At 32.1% G+C, this 19,159-nt stretch overlaps 1 long non-coding RNA gene across 2 annotated transcripts; it reads left to right on the top strand.

Annotated features, from left to right (window-relative positions):
* The first annotated feature begins 1,232 nt into the window (after positions 1-1,232).
* Positions 1,233-18,976, top strand: LOC145005459 (uncharacterized). Of its 2 annotated transcripts, none has more exons than XR_013662571.1 (3): positions 1,233-3,988; positions 4,074-4,210; positions 18,847-18,976. It is a non-coding gene; the product is annotated as an uncharacterized LOC145005459 (long non-coding RNA). The 2 variants fall into 2 exon arrangements; XR_013662572.1 differs by lacking the exon at positions 18,847-18,976 and adding an exon at positions 6,156-6,360.
* Positions 18,977-19,159: the final 183 nt, after the last annotated feature.

Genomic DNA, 19,159 nt, shown 5'->3' with positions numbered 1-19,159 from the left:
TAGATGACTACATCGAAAACCATTTCACTATCGTTATCGTTATGCCCATCTTGTTTATATATATATATATATATATATATATATATATATATATATATATATATATATATATATATATATATATATATATATATATATATATATATATATATATATAAGGTTTAAGGAATATGTGTCTGTTATGTACCTAATATTAGGTATAGAACCATTAAAAACTACATGGTTTTAACAAAATACGATCAAATCTCCCTACCATCTTTCTTGTATTCTCTATTAGACTAGATGATAGGCTTTATACATACATTTATTGAGTTTTAAATTTTTAATTTTGCAACAAAACCATGTATACATTATCAACTACCTATAAATCTTCATATTCAAATTTAAAATAAAAATTACAGTGAACGATTGAAATTATTCATTAAAAACACAATAAACTTCTTCCAATCACACATCAAAAAGAACCATGCAAGTATACATATGGTTGGTGTCAAAGAAAATTTATGAAACCTACTAGATATCTAATATAAAAAATACATTCGAAATATATAAATGTTGGGGATAAATTATGAAATCAGAAATAATATGATCTCAAAAGCAATAGGAAGAAACTAACAACGTCAAAAATTGTGTAAATTTAATCAAAATGAAGTCAATTTTAATAGTTCTATACCTAATATTACATACATGACAGCCACATATTCACTTTTCTCATATATATATATATATATATATATATATATATATATATATATATATATATATATATATATATATATATATATATATATATATATTATTTTTACTCTCAAGTTAATCGTTTTTTTCTTTACAACTTAAATGATAATAAAATAAAACCAAAGCAAAATATATCCATCATTTTGTTTTAAAGAAAACATTCAAGACTTAAAAAAAAAAAAAAAAAAAAAAAAAAAAAAAAAAAAAAGGAAAATGATTTTAAAATATCTTGGAATTTTTTGTTATATATAAGCTGGGAGTGTTGGAGAGGACTCCACATTCGTCAAATCCTAGGTTTTTAGGTCTTTCTTGTCTTCACAGATTGACGCTGCTAAATCTTCCTCGAAGCGCTTTTTATTTTTATTTATTTATTTATTATATTTTTTATTAATACATACTTGTTTTCAAGATTGGTGCGCAATCTTCACAAAGCTCTATTGTTCTCACAGATTGATTTTGTTTTGAACAGATTGAAGCTCAATGTTACCTTTTTTTTTTTTATTTTTTTTTTTGAATCAATCCTTGTTTCCACAGATTGACACTCAATCTTCGTCAAGCTCTTATTTATTTATTTAAATATTTTTTTTATGAATCGGTATCATCAAACTCTAACTTTTTTTATGAATCAATTTTTGTACTAGATTGATGGCTCAATCTTCATCAAGCTCTTTTTTTATTAATCAATTTTTTAACAGATTGATGCTCAATTATCATCAGGCTGTTACTTTTTTTATGAATCAATCGCTTGTTTTCACTGATTGATGCTTAATCTTCGTCATGCTGTTTCTTTTTTTATGAATCAATGATTGTTCTCACAGATTGATGCTCAATTTTCATCAAACTCTTTTTTTTTTTTTATGAATCAATCCGTGTTCTCACAGATCGATGGCTCAATTTTCATCAATCTCTTTCTTTTTTATGAATTTGATTGATGATTCAATCATCGTTATAGTCAATCATGAAGATCTCGCTAGATCGGAATGTTAATAGTTTGGGTTCACCGATACCAAAAAATAGAAAAAGAAAGAAAGATCTACGATCTGTTCTGGTATGGAGAACACCGTAGACGAGGTTTAACAATGGAAGTCCAAAAGCTGATTTCGCAAATGTCGAAAGATCCAAGGAATAAGCAGATCTTTGTTTTAAAAGTGGAAACTATAAGTGAAAAAGGCGATTCAAACAAGGAAGCTTTTGGTTCTGAAAATTTGATGAAGATTGAGTTGAAAAATCTTCAACCAACATCAACGAACAAGGTAGATTGCTTCTTCAGTTCCTCGTAATCATTATTTCCCTCATGATTTTTATAGTAACCAAAACCAGCAGTTTTGTTTTTGTAAAGTAGGCTTTAAAAGAATAATCTTTCTATGAGATTACATGTCAATTGTCATCCCAGAAGTAAACGATTCAGGTCTTGCATTAATACATTCTAACCATGTAGGTCTTAGGAAAACTCAATCTATGCAAAATTTGATAGTGTATGTACTATGTAGGACAAATATATTGGTGTTCTTATGGAAACTAGTTACCGAAAGTACTATGTTATGCTCTTTAATGTAACAGACTAATAGTTAATGAATAAGTTAGGTGTATGTTAGTTGAACTATATAACTTACATGCCTGTTGCTTATTATATGAGCACACCGACTCTAGACTCTAGTATTTATGAATCAAGTGTAAGAACTTTAAATGCTCACTCTTTCTTGTCAAATTTCTAATATGAGCGCTTTCATTATTAGTCTTTGATGTTCGACCTTTCACTTCTTAAATAAAGCGTATAGCTAGCCTTAAATATTAATGTAATCCTCTTGACTTGACCATTGAGGGTTTTATGATACAATGAAAGTGAGGACCTTGTGAATGCAAAGTGAGAAACGATTGTTGGCTTTGCAACTGTGTCAATGAGTTATTATTTCTTATGACTTTTAGTATCATTTCGGTTCTTTGAGAAAAGTCAAAATGATGACTAGTCATGTGTGACACACACACTCATACAAACATGAGTGGTTGCTACGATTAGGGTATTGATTTGAACATTTTTTACATCTTAACTTTTTTCGCTTTTGATAATAATGGAAATTAGAAGGTCTGATTTCAAAGATTCTTTCCATTAGTTTCTAGATGCACTCTCATTAATAATCTTTATTATTAAGTTTTTTATGTTAATTGTATTAGCATGTCTCTCATGTCGTACCCTCTTTTGCAATAAAATCCGCTATAAATTTGGGGGGTTGTTTGGCCTTTTTGCTATATATTTTTAGTAGAAGTTTTGTGCATTAAATGTAGAGTAATTTCAATTTGAAACATTGTTTATTTCTAAAACTTGTCCCTCTAAAACAAGAACATGTTTTTTATGCATTAAATGCCTAAGTTGTGTAACTTAACAAGCTAGGTTGTTAAGTTAGACAACACATGAATATAATTAAAAATCAATTAACTATAATTAAAACGTTGAAGGTAAAAAAAATCATTGTATTTTATGGGAGGCTTGGACAACATGAACTTTGTGGAGTTTGTAAGAGAGGTGGAGACTTAGTGCTCTAGATGCCCTACGTCATTCCATAAAGGTAAAGTTGTACTTGCAGGTAACCCTAATTTTATAAAATTTGCAACAAATTTATTTCACAATTTAAAATCATGTAATCATGTTTGAATAAATTTGGTGTGTACAGAGCCTATGATTTTAACACAGTCGGCTTCAATGATAAGGTTATTCTTGTTTGTGATCAGGTCATTGTAATTGGAGTAATTACATTTTTGGTCCCTGATTTTACCTGGTTTTTTCGGTTTTGGTCCCTAAAGGTGTAAGGTTGCCATTTTGGTTCTTATATAAATATTTTATATGATTTTGGTCTCTGGCTTGTCTTAGTTAACAACCTAGCTGTTAATCTTTTTTGAAATAATCATGATGCTTTAGACTAAATTTTTCTCTTGTTTTCTAAAACACCTTGCACTTGGTATAGATATAATGTTGGAAACTATATAAAGCTTTTAACAAAATAAGAATATGTACATTTAAAATTTTATAAACCTTAACTAAGAATAAAAAGAAAATCACAACTTTGGTCCCTGTGGTATACATCTTGTTTCAGTTTTGGTCCAAGGTTAAAATGGTCATTTTAAATTATTCAGTTATGTTGTGTTTTCATTTTTGTTAGTTAGATTAATCCCCTAATCCATTTTCCATACCTTGCAATGTGAGAGGGAATATCATATTGGCTGTTTGAGGGAACATACGAAGATTGATCTGAAGGTGTGTGAATTTGAATTTAGTTATTTACTAAAATTTCCTACTCTTTTCACTTGATTATATATGATTGATTGTTGATATGTTACAGGAGTTGCCATCTGGCAATTGGTTCAGCAGTGTGGACTGTGGAATACTTTATTTGGTTCTAGAGAGATTGTTTTGCGTGGGGAAGATGTTTCTGATGAGAACAAAGTGTTGCTTTCACAAGCCGTTGACATCTTTCATGTGAGTATAAAATATAAACTAGAAACTATTGCTTTTATTATTATTATTATTATTATTATTATTATTATTATTATTATTATTATTATTATTATTCTCACTCTCACTCTCACTCTCACTCTCACTCTGTTACTCTCTTACTATTACTCTTGCTGACATTATACACTTTAACAATGTTTTTGCTTAATAATAACATTATAGTCTTATAACTTGTAACATGAAAACAAACATGATAATAGGTTCACAAGAATGTTGGTTGTAGCTTTTGGGATTTGTCTAGTAGTAAAATCCCAAGGGTAGACTATTAATTAGTATGATTTAATATGGGAATTCATCATTTTTTATTAAATTAGTATGATTCAGTATAGGTTGAATTCAACATAGCTTGTAGTTCATTTTCAGTTTGACAGCTTTGTTTAAACCTTAGTATATTCAACCGATGAAATATCAATAGAACTAAAATACACATTTATATAAAAAAATTCATAAAATTAGACGTAGTAAAATTTGTATCTTAACCATTCTTTCTTCAAGATGAATTATATCTATACATTATCTTCATAAAATAGTACAAAAAGAGAATAAATGTCTATAAATGTTTCTTGAAATAAAACATCTTATTTCATTTTCACCGTGCTCTCGAGTTCAACTTAAGAAGAGAAAAAGAAAGGAAATAGGTGGAAGTGAGAGGAAAGTAAGACAAATTGGTGCTCCCTGAGTTTCATTAAAGAGAGAAAGTGTAAGGAAATGGAAGGATCATTTTCCCTCCTAACTTTCCTTTCGATTTGAAAGGATTTGGAAAGAAAGAACAAAAAGTTTAACTTTCCTTCCATTTCTGTCCATATCGGGAGAACAAAAGACAACTTTTTTCCTCCCTTTTTTTCTTTTCTCTCCTTACATTCTTTTCTTTTTTCTTCTTTTCTTTGCTACAACTCGGGAGTAGGGTGTGTGTGGTAAAGTGTTCTCAATAGACATAAACTCACATTCATGTCATTATGTGCCTTAATTATTATTTACGTTAGCTATTAATCTAGATATAATGAATGGTCGGTATATTCCATTGGTTTTCAAAGAACTGGAATCGTCTCTTTATGCTCTTCTTGGTTTTTAACTACATTACAAGATCTTCTCTTACGACATCAACTTCAACATAAATACATGAGGTCATCTCAAGGTAATGGTCACAAAGGTCCTTTAGTTGTGTCTCGAATGATGATTTTATCTTTTCAAATCTCTTTTTCATTACCAAGTCACCTTCAACCTTAGATGTTCCAGGATTTGATGAAAGACTATTTAAAAGTTATAACTATGAAAACTAGTTGTACATAAGTGTAATCATTATAGCTTTCATCAACTTACTATAACTGTGAAAACCAGTTGACCTTTGACTACTAAAACTCAAAGGTTGACTAGTTTTGTCGTTATACTAAGCTCTTAAGCACTATACTCAATATTTGCATCAAGTGTCTCATAAAGGTATGCTTCATGCATCTGTATTTTTTCTGCATTATCAATGTCTTCTTGCAAATGAGTCTCATGAACACCTTGAAAAACGGATGATATAAAGGATAACAACAATAAAGATTCATGGTAAAAATACAAAAAGACTTGGTTGGTGAAGAATTATCAAAATCAATTTTTTGTTTACTTATTTACCATTTTACTCCCTGACTTTGTTGACAAAAGTCTTAGATCTTCTTCTAAAACATGAACTTTCTTCAAGCATCTGTTTTTTCTACTTCAATTTGTTAAACTTTTGAACTGATATTCGAAATTTGCACTCTTAATTTTTCTAAGCTCGTTTTTTATCTAATAATCTAGTGAATGTGATGCTCCATTATTTGTCTTGTTTGACTAAAACTTGTGTTTAGGTTTTTATGTTCTACCATTTCCAAATGCCAACTAACCTTTTTTTTAAATCTTTTACAAATTATGTTGGAGTTCTTAGGGAAGGGGCGGGCAAATCATTTGTCTCTGGATGACACATGTAACCCCTCGATTTCGTCCAATAGAAGTATAAATGTATGTAGATCCTTCACAAATATATTGGAAATCAGTCACAAAGTCTGATAAGTGTAAATTCAATTTACATTTGTTTAGTGATGCATTTTGTAGTGGAAACTACAATAGAAAATAAGTTTTTTCCCTAGTAAAGCAACTTTTAAAAATTTCGTACAACCCCTGTTTATTTATTTCTTGTGTTATAATGGTTATTATGTTTTTTTTTCTATATAAATTCCAAAATATCAAAACAACTTTGAAAAGTGATCTAAAAAAGTCTAGGGTTATGCAAAGAGGGTTTATTAACGTTTTTTTTTTCCTTTTATCAAAGTTATTTCATAAAGACCTACCATACCTGTAACATCCAAAAAATACAACCAATTTAAAATTTTCAAAACAACCCGATTTTCATCAAAATGTTTACAAAAAGGTTTTCAATACAAATCATTAGAGTATTCCCAGAATCACATTGCTACAAAATCATGAGGAGCGGTACGATCGCGCCTTCGCCTTGCCACGGTCTCCTAAAGAACTTGAAAAACATTAAACCAGAACTGTAAGCCCGAAAGCTTAGTGAGATACCCCCAAAATACCAACCACGTATACGCCCTTCCAGGCTACGACCTTCCGGTCCAAAACATATAAAACATACATAACATAACAGAACATAGAACAACCATGCATATTGGGTCTACTGGGTGACTGGTCCGCCGTATCGGGCCTTCAGTCCACCGGATCCATCCTCCAGGTCTAGTCATGTCCTTCGAATCTACAGTGGGGTTGGTCCGCCCGCATCGGGCCTTCAACCCACCTGGTCCACTCTCTGAGTCTACAGTGTGACTGGTACGCCCGCATCGGGCCTTCAGTCGGCCTGGTCCACTCTCCAAGCCTCGGCACGTTTGGTCCACCCTCGTGGGGCCTACAGCCTATCCGGACCGCTCGCTGGGCCTTCGGAATAACCGGTCCGCCCTGGGTATCTTGGCCTACAGCACAAAGCAGGACCGCCTCAACCCATCTCTAGTCCAAACAACCATGTGCACAAAACATACAATCATATAACAGTCATAGCCAACAAACCGAACAAACACATCACATAGCATATCATTACCCTACCCAGGTTACCGACCTAACCGGTCACTAGCATAGCATCACTTATATATATCAGGAAACTGACCTTAACAAGGTCCCCTAGCATGTACCATCCTAGCTACCAGGATGCAGACACATCAAACAATAACATAATAACCATATCCGAATCTCAATCCAATAAAGGGCCGACCTTGGTGCCTTAGACCCTGTTGATATAGTGAGGATAACTCACCTCGAAACTGTCGGCTGAAAGGATAAGATCCCGCTGCTCCGAACTCTGACACAAACTCCTCTACTGAACATCAAAACATACAACTCAATAAATACCCTTAATTACCAAAATACCCCTGGAAGACAACTGGTCAACCTTGGACATGTCAAAGTCAATCCTTGACTGACCCTACTCGCCGAGTCAACCCGATGACTCGCCGAGTCCTTATGCTCAGAACTTCCCTCAATTAGCGACCCAACTCGCCGAGTCACCCCAAGACTCGTCGAGTCCAACAACTCTGAGTCCACTCGCACCCAACTCACTGAGTCATCCCTTGACTCACCGATTCTTGACTCAACCAGGAAATATTGGGACTTCCTCGACAAGACTGGCCGAGTCCAAATGGACTCGTCGAGTCCAAGGCTATCTTCAACCTACTCGCCGAGTTGTTCTTCCAACTCGTCGAGTTCCAGGCCATCTTCAAGCAACTCGTCGAGTCCACCCATGTGACTCGTCGAGTACCACCGGTTTGAATCCATACAGAAGCATCTCAGGCCATGCAATTGATCCAAAACATAGATCCAACCTCCTACAATCCATCCATCACGTAAAGTGGCAACCTTTACGTGAATCTAAAGAGATCTAGGCCTTATTCACCTCAGAACCAAGATTTGGGACATGGTAGCTCCATTAACAACACAAGAACAGGGGCTTTAATGCTCTTAAGATCTTCTCCACTCCAGATCTGAGGTAGCAACCTCAGATCCATCCTCCAAACATCAAGATGCCACACAACCAAGCACCCCACACAACCCCAAAATGAGAAACTAGGAAAGCACAGCCCAAGAACGAAAGTATTACCTCCAAAAGATGCCTCAATAGCAACCAAACTCGAATCCAAGCAAAGCCCTTTGATCCAAGCCACTTCTCCTTCAAGATTTCTTCAACCAACACCTCTCCAAGCTCTAATTTGCTCAACAATGGGACTCTCCACGAATTTAGGGTTTTTGGAACTCAAGGGGGGAATAAGGGAGGTTGTGGAGGGGCATAATGCTCTTTATATAGGGCTCAACCCCAAAAATTAGGGTTTTCTCCATACATCACCTACTCACCGAGTCCATCTTTGGACTCGCCGAGTAGGCCACTTGATACGCGACCATAGTCGCGACCTGACTCGCCGAGTCTATCCATGGACTCGCCGAGTCACCCTTTGAAACTTACACTTTTATCCCTTCAACTCTACTCTTGTGATTCCGGGATGTTACAATACCAAGTTAAGAAAGGGAGACAATCACACTTGCAGAGTGCATTAGATGAAGAGTTTTGTGTTGCGTTCGGGAAGAATGAATTGAATAGCTTCTGAAAAGATAACTATTAATTCAAGTCCCATATGATCCAATTGTGTCCGGAAAAGGAGTAAAAGAAGCATCTAACTCCTTCATGCTTGATGCACTTGGCTTGGGGGGGGGGGGGTATAGGTCAATGAGACTTAAGGATTAATCTAAAAAAACAAGAGGCAAAAGTGTTAATATTAAATAAAAATCAATATAGTAAATAAAAATGAAGTAGAAGAACTTAGATTCCAAATGAACAAATTCCTACTTGAAAACAATCTTTATGATTCTCAAAGGATAAGATCCAAGGAGAAAGATCTCTCGTTAAATTTAAAGACCGGTTCCATAGTATATGTGACATCCCCAATTTCATGGCCAAAAAAGACCAATTTTGTTTATACTTTATTTCAAAATCAGAGTAACCTTTTAATAAAAGAATTGTGGAATTTGTCCCAAAACAGTAATATGAGAAAGATTTATCAAAAGCATTTCCTTAGAAATGTATTTCATTAAAAGACTTGGGATGTCATGTTCGATACAGTACATAAGTATAAACAGTACATTATAAGCCTTACAACAGTTATTTACAACTAATGACCTATAATCCAAAAGTCCCTCATCATCATCCAAATTATGCTCTGGGTCGACTACCTTTAAAACAGAAAGCTGAGTGGGTCAGACTTGGGAGCCTGGTCAGCATATAGGGTTTTCAACCCACAATTAATAATAAATTTATTAATTTCATCAAACCAACAATAACCCTGATTACCCATTCCCTTTATCCTCACTTTACGTCCCTAAATACCTATACAAGGGACCAAGTCTAAGGATTTTATCATCGGGATGAACTTTACTGCTAAGGGGATTCCTCAACCATATATGTTTGTAAGGCAACCATGAGGGGGATGGAGTACACCGGTGAACATCAAGCCTACAAACACCTACAGGTTGCGAGCCTGCTAGCATTCCACTAGACTATTTAGAAAATTATGTGGTCGTCATCCATACTCCGCTAGATGACTGGAACAACAACATCGAGACCTCTCATCATTTTAACACACATCAACTATTTCGTCTACCCATGTTTTACCCAACATATTTGTAGATAAAATACATATACAATTTATAACTTGTATAAAACATTGCATTCAACAATCATCTCAAATAAACAATCAATATAATTACACATAACACGTATTTTATAGAAAATACTTCATATCTATGTGTAAGATGAAAGTGACTATACACTCACTTGATTTGATGATAATCGGACAACAATTTGTTTCTTAAAATGATCGTTTCTGATAAAACCGGGAGTTTTATTGAGAAACCGGGCTCTGCGAGAGTTGGAGCTTCAAAACCGAAAAGATAAAATTTTCTGGATTTTCGATCACTTTGGGACGTATTCCGGGCTTTAAAAATGATATCGGGGCTTCGGGGGAAGTCAAAATAGTCAAAATATAAGTTTAGGGGTGAAAAATGTCAAATTTCCAAAAGTACCCGGGAAGGCTCGCAGTCCCCCCCCCCTTTATATAGGGTGCAAGACCGAGGGCTTCGTGGCTGAGAAAGCGCCACATAGTGCTTGCGAGGCTCGGTCATGAAGGGAGGATGTGGCAGCGAAGGGGCGAGGCGTGTGGCAACAACAAGGGCGAGACACGGAGGCGGGCTACGAGGCTCGGACGTGGCCCCTGCGAGATTCGGACACGCGACGGCTATGAGGTGGCTTCTGATTGGCCGAGACTTCAGTCCGAGGGAATTGCGACACGCGTCGGATCCGGATTCGGCCACATCTTCGGTGACGCAGCAGCTTCGTGCGAGGTGACGTGGCCGACTACTGTTCATGCGAGATTTCTCGAATGTTGAGCCCCGAACTTCTAAAATCCATAACTTTTGCATACGAGCTCTGTTTTTGACGTTCTTTATATGAACGCGTAGCTAAAATTACGCTATACAACTTTCGTTTAGACTTCGTCGGCTAATTTTGAATTTAATTTAATATTATTATTTTTAACAGAACGGGACAGGAAGATCCGTTAATAATAATAATAATAATAATAATAATAATAATAATAATAATAATAATAATAATAATAATACTTTAGCTGGGTTAATTTTTCAAAACCAAATTTCTGAATCCACATGGATTCAACATCCTCAACAGTTGGAACCACCATCTTCTTAACCTTCAGATACGCAAGTAGTTTCTCAAAGCAGTTGAAGAAAGTTGGAAGTAGCCCTGAATTTAATCAATGTATTCGTACAATTTTTTTATATATAAAAACCATTGATGTTAAAAATGTGTAAATCAAATGGAATAACAATATGATGAATATATATACCTTTCCTTGGTTGGTTTCATTAGTAGCAACTATTGGAAGTTTTGCAACATCTGCCCCAAATACATGAAACAATCCAGCTTGAACTACCTTTCCTGGACAATTTGCAACATAATTTTATAAATTGTGTAGGTCAAAGGTAGTTACAACCGGAATGTTTCGTGGATTTGGGGTAGATGTTGCAAAACTTCTAGCAGTTGCTACTAGTGAAACCAACAAAGGAAAGGTATATATATTCATCATATTATTATTACATTTGATTTACACATTTTTAACATCAACGATTTTTATATTTAAAAAAATTGTATGAATACATTGATTGAATTAAGGGCTACTTCTAGCTTTCTTAAAATGCTTTGAGAAACCTACTTGCGTATCTGAAGGTTAAGAAAATGGTGGTTCCAGTTGCTAAGTATGTTGAATCCATGTGGATTCAGAAATTTGCTTCTGAAAAAGTAACCCAACTCAGGTATTATTATTATTAAGTGGTTTTTTAGTTCTTATTATAATGTTTCAGGCATTTTTATTATTACAGATAACTTATATATATATATATATATATATATATGTGTGTGTGTGTGTGTGTGTGTGTACATTGGCGTGAATACATACAAACATTGACATCAATTGCGGCATTTCAAGGAAATGTTTTTTAGAAAAGAAGTTGTTTGGGCCTCAAGGTGGAGTCACTTATCAAGATGGTTTCCGTTTCAGTCTTTCCAATGCAAAAGTAAATTAAAAAATGAATGAATGAGTGAATAATAATACCCTTTTGGTGGATTTGTGTTCTACTAATGGTTAAAACTACAAACATCCATCTTGGGTAAGATAGATGTTTTTACTTTTTATGTTATATGCTTATAAATTGTTTGTGGTATGTAGAATTATGAAACACGTTTGGTTTTGTTATGACTTATATGACTTATGAATGTGTGTTGACATTTAGACCCATGCTTTGTTTCTTATGTCTTAATTTAGAATGAAATATTAATCATTTTTCGAAAAAATATATAAAAAATATCCTTTATTTCGATTTAAGAAAAAAAAGTCACTCTATTATATTATGAAACAGGTCTTTAAATTCAACGAGACATATTTCTCCTTGGCTCTCATCCTTTGAGAATCATAAAGATCGTTTTGAAGTTGGAATTTGTTCATTTGGAATCTATGTTCTTCTATTTAATTTTATTTACTATATCGATTTTTATTTAACATTAATATATTTTTCCTCTTATTTTTTTTATATTATTCCTTAAGTCCCATTGAGCTATACCCTTTGAGCCAAGTGCAACAAGCATGAAGGAGTTAGAGGCTTCTTTTACTATTTTCCGTGACACAATTGGATCATTTAGGACTTTGTTAATTGATTTCTTTTCAGGAGCTATTTAATTCATTCTTCCCGAATGCAGCATATAACTCTTCATTTTAATGCACTCTGCAAGTGTGATTATCTCCCCTTCTTAACTTAGTATCACAGGTCTTTGTGAAATAACTCTTATAAAAAGAAAATAAAAGCCCTAATAAACCCTCTTGGCATAACCCATAGACATTTTAAGATCATTTTTCGAAGCTGTTTTGATATTTCAGAATTGATATAGAAAAGAACGTAATAACCATTACAACACAAAAAAGAAAAAACAGGGTTGCACGAAATTTTTAAATGTTGCACTACTAGGGAAAAAAACTCATTTTCTAGTGTAGTTTCCACCACAAAGTTCGTCAGTAAACAAATGTAAATTGAATTACACTTATCAGACTTTGTGACAAATTTCCAATAGATTTGTGAAGGATCTACAAAATTTTACACTTCTATTGGACAAAATCGAGGAGTAACACGTGCCATCCCAAGACACATGATATGCCCGCCCTGTCATATGAGCACCAACATATATTGTAAATGATTTACAAAAAAATGTCAATTGACATTTAGAAATGGTAGAACATAAAAACCTAAACACAAGTTTTAGTCAAACAAGAAAAATAAAGAGCAACGTGTTCATTAGATTATGAGATGAAAACGAGGTTTAGAAAAATTAAGAGTGCAAATTTCCAATATCAATTGAAAGTTCAACAAATTGAAGGAGAAAATAATTAGCGCAAGAAGAAGTAGTTGCTTTAGAAAAAGATTTAAGACTTTTGTCAACAAAATCAGGGAGTAGAATGGTAAATAATTAAACAAAAAAATTGATTTTGATTTACTCACCAAGTGTTCTTGTATTTTTACCATGAATCTTTATTGTTGTTATCTTTTATATCGTCTAATTTCAAGGGTGTTCATGAGACTCATTCTCAAGAAGACATTGATAATGAAGAAAAAATTCTAATGCATCAAGCATAGCTTGATGAGACTCTTGGTGCACATATTAAGTATAGAGCTTAAGAGCTTAATATGATGACAAAACTAGTCAACCTTTGACTTTTAGTACTCACAGGTCAACTGGTTTTCACAATTATAGTAAGTTGATGAAAGTTATAAAGATTACACTTATGCACAACTAGTTTTCATGGTTGTAGCTTTTAACTAGTTTGCATATATTTTCTGGGATAAAGTTCGAGGGATGTATAGTCTTCCATCAAATCCTGGAAAATCAAAGGTTGAAGGAGACTTATTAATGAAAGAGAGATTTGAAATGACAAAATCGTCATTACGGAAAGAGCTAAAAGATCGTCATTAGAGATAGAGCTAAAAGACCTTCATGACCATCACCATGAGATGAGCCTCATGTATGCTGAAGTTGAAACCGGAAGAGAAGATCTTGTAATGTAGTTAAAAAACAAGAAAAGCACTAGGAGACGATTCCAGTTCCTTGAAAACCAATGGAATATACATGACTATTCATTATATCTAGATTAATAGCTAACCTAAATAATCATTAAGGCACATAATGACTTGAATGTGAGTCTATGTTTATTGGGAATACTTTACCACAAAATGAAATAATAGGCTTTATTTCAAGAAACATTCATGGCATTTGTTCTCTTTTGGTACTATTTGATGAAGAGAATGTATAGATATAATTCATCTTAAAAAGACGATGCTTAAGATACAAATTTTACTATGTCTAACTTTATGAAAATTTTTAAATATATGTGTGTATTTTAATTCTATTGATATATTATCTGTTGAATATACTAAGGTTTAAACAAAATTGTCGAATCGAAAATGAACTACAAATTATGTTGAATTGAACCTATATTGAATCATACTAATTTAATAAAGCATGATGAATTCCCATAAGGCAATTCAAACAAGGAAGATTTGGATATGAAATTTTTTATGAAGATTGACTTGAAAAAACTCAACTAACATCAATGAAGTGAACTTTATATTACTGGTTTTCTTAAGGGGTTCATGCTTTCAACAATTTTGGTAACAATGTAGATTGCTTCCTCAATTATTTATTTGGCTCTCATGATTTTTATGGTAACTATAGCGTCCTGTTTTTCACAACCAAAATTCTATTTTTATTAAGGTAAAACTTCCCAATTTATAAATTCATTATTAAGAAAAAAAATTATTCCAAATTAAATTTATTCAAAATCAGAGTATCATAGAAAACGCAAAATCCTCAATTTTACCTCAAACCCCATACTGTAAATATACAAGCATGCATAATATCCCATGTGACAACAGTCAAAATTCGAGTCGGTTCTAGATTTGAATAAACTTAGTTGCACGTATAGGCACGACACATACTAAACTTAGTAACTAGAAGCTAAGTTATAACCTACTAGAAACTTGGAAACAATGAGAAACAATAAATAGTGTACTTAGATTTCACATTGATATGTGAATTCTACTACTACTTAACTGTAGCGACTATCTGTATTTAGGTCACTCTTTGACTCGAACACCTTTTCATGAATCAAATACACACATCATGCACTTAACCTAGAAGTATAAATTAGGTCAAAGTCTCATAGAAACATAAGTCAAAGTTGAAGACTAGGACTAGTATACTTGAATCCTCAATTTCGCTTAAATCTCGGAATCACTACATAGAATGCCAATAAATCGATAAAAATAAATTACAAACAATATTTGTAACTATAAAAGAGTTATAATAGCATAAGACAATTTATATTCTCAAATACTCTATTTATTTTAATATCCAATGATTTATTAAACTCCAAAACCCTAAAAGCCCTAAAAACTCATATTTATAAACTTTAACCTTAAAAATCCTATAAAAACGTTTATGAACCTTATAATATTATCTTATCATCATAATTATTATGAAATACAATCAATGAAAAATAAAGATTTAGTTATTAACATTAACCCTTGATTTATAAGTCAAAAATCAAGAATTTTATGCATAAAAACTTGGTTAAGGTGCACATTTTATAAAAAGTTTGATATTTTTATAAAAGATTTGAATTTTTATAAAAGAAACAAGAGAGGGGGATCCTTTCCTCCCATAAAATTCGTTCTCTCCCTCCCCATATCTCTTTCTCACACTCTCATTCTCCAACATACACACATCTCTCTTTCTTTATCTCTCTAGAAAACTCTCTCTACCTTCTCTCTAATTTTTTTCTCCAAACACCACAAACATAGCCTATTAACCACGAAATTATGGAGATTCATAAGGGGTTTTCAAGCCACAAATAAATTTAGGGTAAAGAACATACATCTCTTGAAGATCCACAACAATGATTTCAGCCATGCATGTGCATTTTACTTCAAAAACCGACTTCTACTTCATCATCTTCTTCAAAATTGTTTTCTTTTTGTTAAAATGGTTTTTAGAACATCATGGATGTGTTTTAACACCATGCATGTATGATAAACAAGGTTGCATGTTCATGATCTTAGTGCAAAAATCGATTTTAAGGACTAAAACATCAAACTCAACTTAAGAGTTTTTGAGAAACAAAATTTTGTTCACAAATGCATGTATACATTTTGATAAGTTTTAATCTTTTGTTTTCTAGAAACATGACTAAAATATGAGATTATCATGATATATTTTAAATATTTCAAAAGATTTACTCAAGGAAATGATGAAAAAACTCACTTTTCTAACCAATCATCATGCATGCGATCTACCAGATTTATTTACTTGATTTTAAACTGCCATATCTCACTCATTTCTTAACCGAAATTCGTGATTCTTTTTCTGAAATATAATATTTTGAGTTATCTATCAAACCCACCTTACCTCATTGGCAAAATTCCAATATTTCGATTTTTATCAATTTTTACAAAACTGTTTCTCAAACAGCACTTTCTTATGAACACTTGTTTTGTGTTGCATGTTCAAAGGACTTATTCATCACTAAAAATCATTCAAAAATTCTTTGGAACTCTTAACATCAAGTATTAATATGTACAAAAAGATCTTGATTTAAAAAGTCTTTGGAACATGTTTCAAAAGTTCTCAAAGTAACATCCATAATCTTTACCAAAATCACAAGAACCAAGTTTTTTCTATAATTATTTTAGCCTTTAGGCATGTTTTTCGACATTAAAAATAAGAAAACAAATTGTCATTGTTATTAAATTGTTTGAAGATGCATTCTGGAAATTTTCTGCTCAATATATATATTTTTTTTATTTTTACATGAAAATAATAAGAAAATAGAATGTTAAAGCATATAAGTTATTTAAACTTGTAAATAAATTATGGAAATATTTGTGGACGACCCTTTAAGTTAATAAACTTCTCTCAAAAAGTTTAATCAATTTTTGATACAAGTTAGTGTAGTTTTAATTTTCTTTTTATTTAGCTCCAATAAATCATAAAACCACTTTAGGGATTGTAAAAATATTATTTCTTATTTTTCACAGCTTGTACCTTATATTTAGCACTAAGAAAAATATTTGTTAATTTTTCAAAATATATATCTATTTTTCTTGAATTGTTGTATTTATAATGGACTAAAAACAGGAAAAATAGTTTTACTCGTCCAAAATTCATGAAAATTTACCCGAAACTCTTATAATATGTTAGGATGATACATAAATTTTTTGATGATTTTTATCTTCTGTATGCTATTTTTCTTCTATTTTCCCTAGATTTAATACACTTATATGTACAAAAAATCATAAAATTGGGTTAAACAGTTTAGAAATCCAGTTTTATATTTTTCCCAGCTTAAGTATGTGTAATAACACTTATAAAAAAATTTTGTGAATTTTTGAAACTGTTATCTATTTATTTTTATTTTTATAGAACAAATACACAAAGATTAGCAAAATCGTGTTAAATTTTTTTGAAAACAAATATTAATATTTTTCCCAGATTATGTACATTGGAAAACAATTACACAAAAATTATAAGAAAATTTCATGATAATTTACTATTTTTCCATGATTTTATGAATATTCAAGGAATTAAATGCTGAAAATAGTTAGACAAATCATAAATTCAAGAAAATTTATCTTAAGGTCTTTGACGTCAATTAAAACTGAAATGAAAAAGTTTGGGAAAGTTTAGAACCAAATTGATTTTTTTTTTGAATATTTAATAATTGGAACACCTCTTAAAATGTTAAATATTAACATTTCAATAATGAGAATTTTCCACTTAAATTGTTATATAACAATTGATTCATTGAAATTTAATTTTCACATAAATATGTTTTTAACTTATCAATATTAAAGTTTGACACAATATTGGCATAATTCTATTGTAGTAGTATGTATACTAGTGTTAACTTTCCATTAGAGACTCATTAGTCTATAACATCGTGTAGGAATTGATAGTGGTACAAGAGGATCATAATTGAAGGCACCATTTGCATCACCTTAATGCATATTATAAGTATTCATAACTCCCCTTATTTTTGGTTTCTATGTTTTGGGGTGGAAAAACATGTCCTAAAATATTTATGTTTGTTGTATTTAATTTGACTTGTATCAAACTTGGTTGTTATATGTTGCTATGTATGTGTATGTTATTGTTAATTCATGAGGCCTTATCGCATTTAAGTCCCTGGAATCTGTTCACACAACTCATTAACTCATTTGAGCCTATGGTTATCATGGATAGCGCTATTAGGAGGTAGACAACTCCTCACTCGCACGATTCGCTTGAGTGCATTTTGCCATATTTCCCTATGTTAGTGATAGACATAGAAGAGGGCACCCTCGGTCATTAGGCTTGGGTTGTGAACTCATGGTATAATCATTATGCACATACGAACCTTGCATCTCATTTTAACAACAAACTTTATTTCCCATGAGAATATGAACGTTGCATCCTTTTTGGGCAACATACTTTATCTCTCATGATGACAACAAACTTTGTTTATGTAAACTTATTTACGCATTTGCAATATATTTCTATTTATGGAAACTTTATTTCCCTTGAGAATATGAACGTTGCATCTTATTTGGGAAACATACTTTATCTCTCATGATGACAACGAACTTTTTTTATGTAAACTTATTTACTCATTTGCAATATATTTCTATTTATGGAAACTTTATTTCCCATGAGAATATGAACGTTGCATCCCATTTGGGCAACATACTTTATCTCTCATGATGACAATGAACTTTGTTTATACATACTTATTTACTTATTTTAACAATATGCCTTATCTATGGAAACTTCTATTAGAACTTTGATTACGATTCATGAAACCAATATTATTCTTAACCTGTGAGTACTCACCAACTATTTTTATAGTTGACGATCGTTTTACATACATTTTCAGGAATCATCGAGTAAGTGGCACTTAGGGACACATCATTTTTAGAAACATTGTGTTGTATTTTAGTTTACATTGTAATTTCTTTTAAAAATTTGTTCAAATCCATTGTAAATTTGTAATGATTTTTAAATTATGGTTGGTGTTGTCTTTTAACTTTTGCTATGAAACCCTTTATATTGTCACGCCTCATCTTTCCGCTTTAGCGGGGTGTGATAGAAAATGGTATCAGAGCCGAAGGTTATAGAGAATACCGGTTTTCCTTTGGACAACCACAACTATAGCAAAAAAAAAATCAAAACATTTTTGAAATACTTAA

Source organism: Lactuca saligna, chromosome 7 (assembly GCF_052625555.1).
Source record: "Lactuca saligna cultivar CGN05327 chromosome 7, ASM5262555v1, whole genome shotgun sequence".
Classification (NCBI taxonomy): Eukaryota; Viridiplantae; Streptophyta; class Magnoliopsida; order Asterales; family Asteraceae; genus Lactuca; species Lactuca saligna.
Note: the sequence above shows the minus strand (reverse complement) of the source record. Positions and strands in the feature narration are given on the sequence as shown.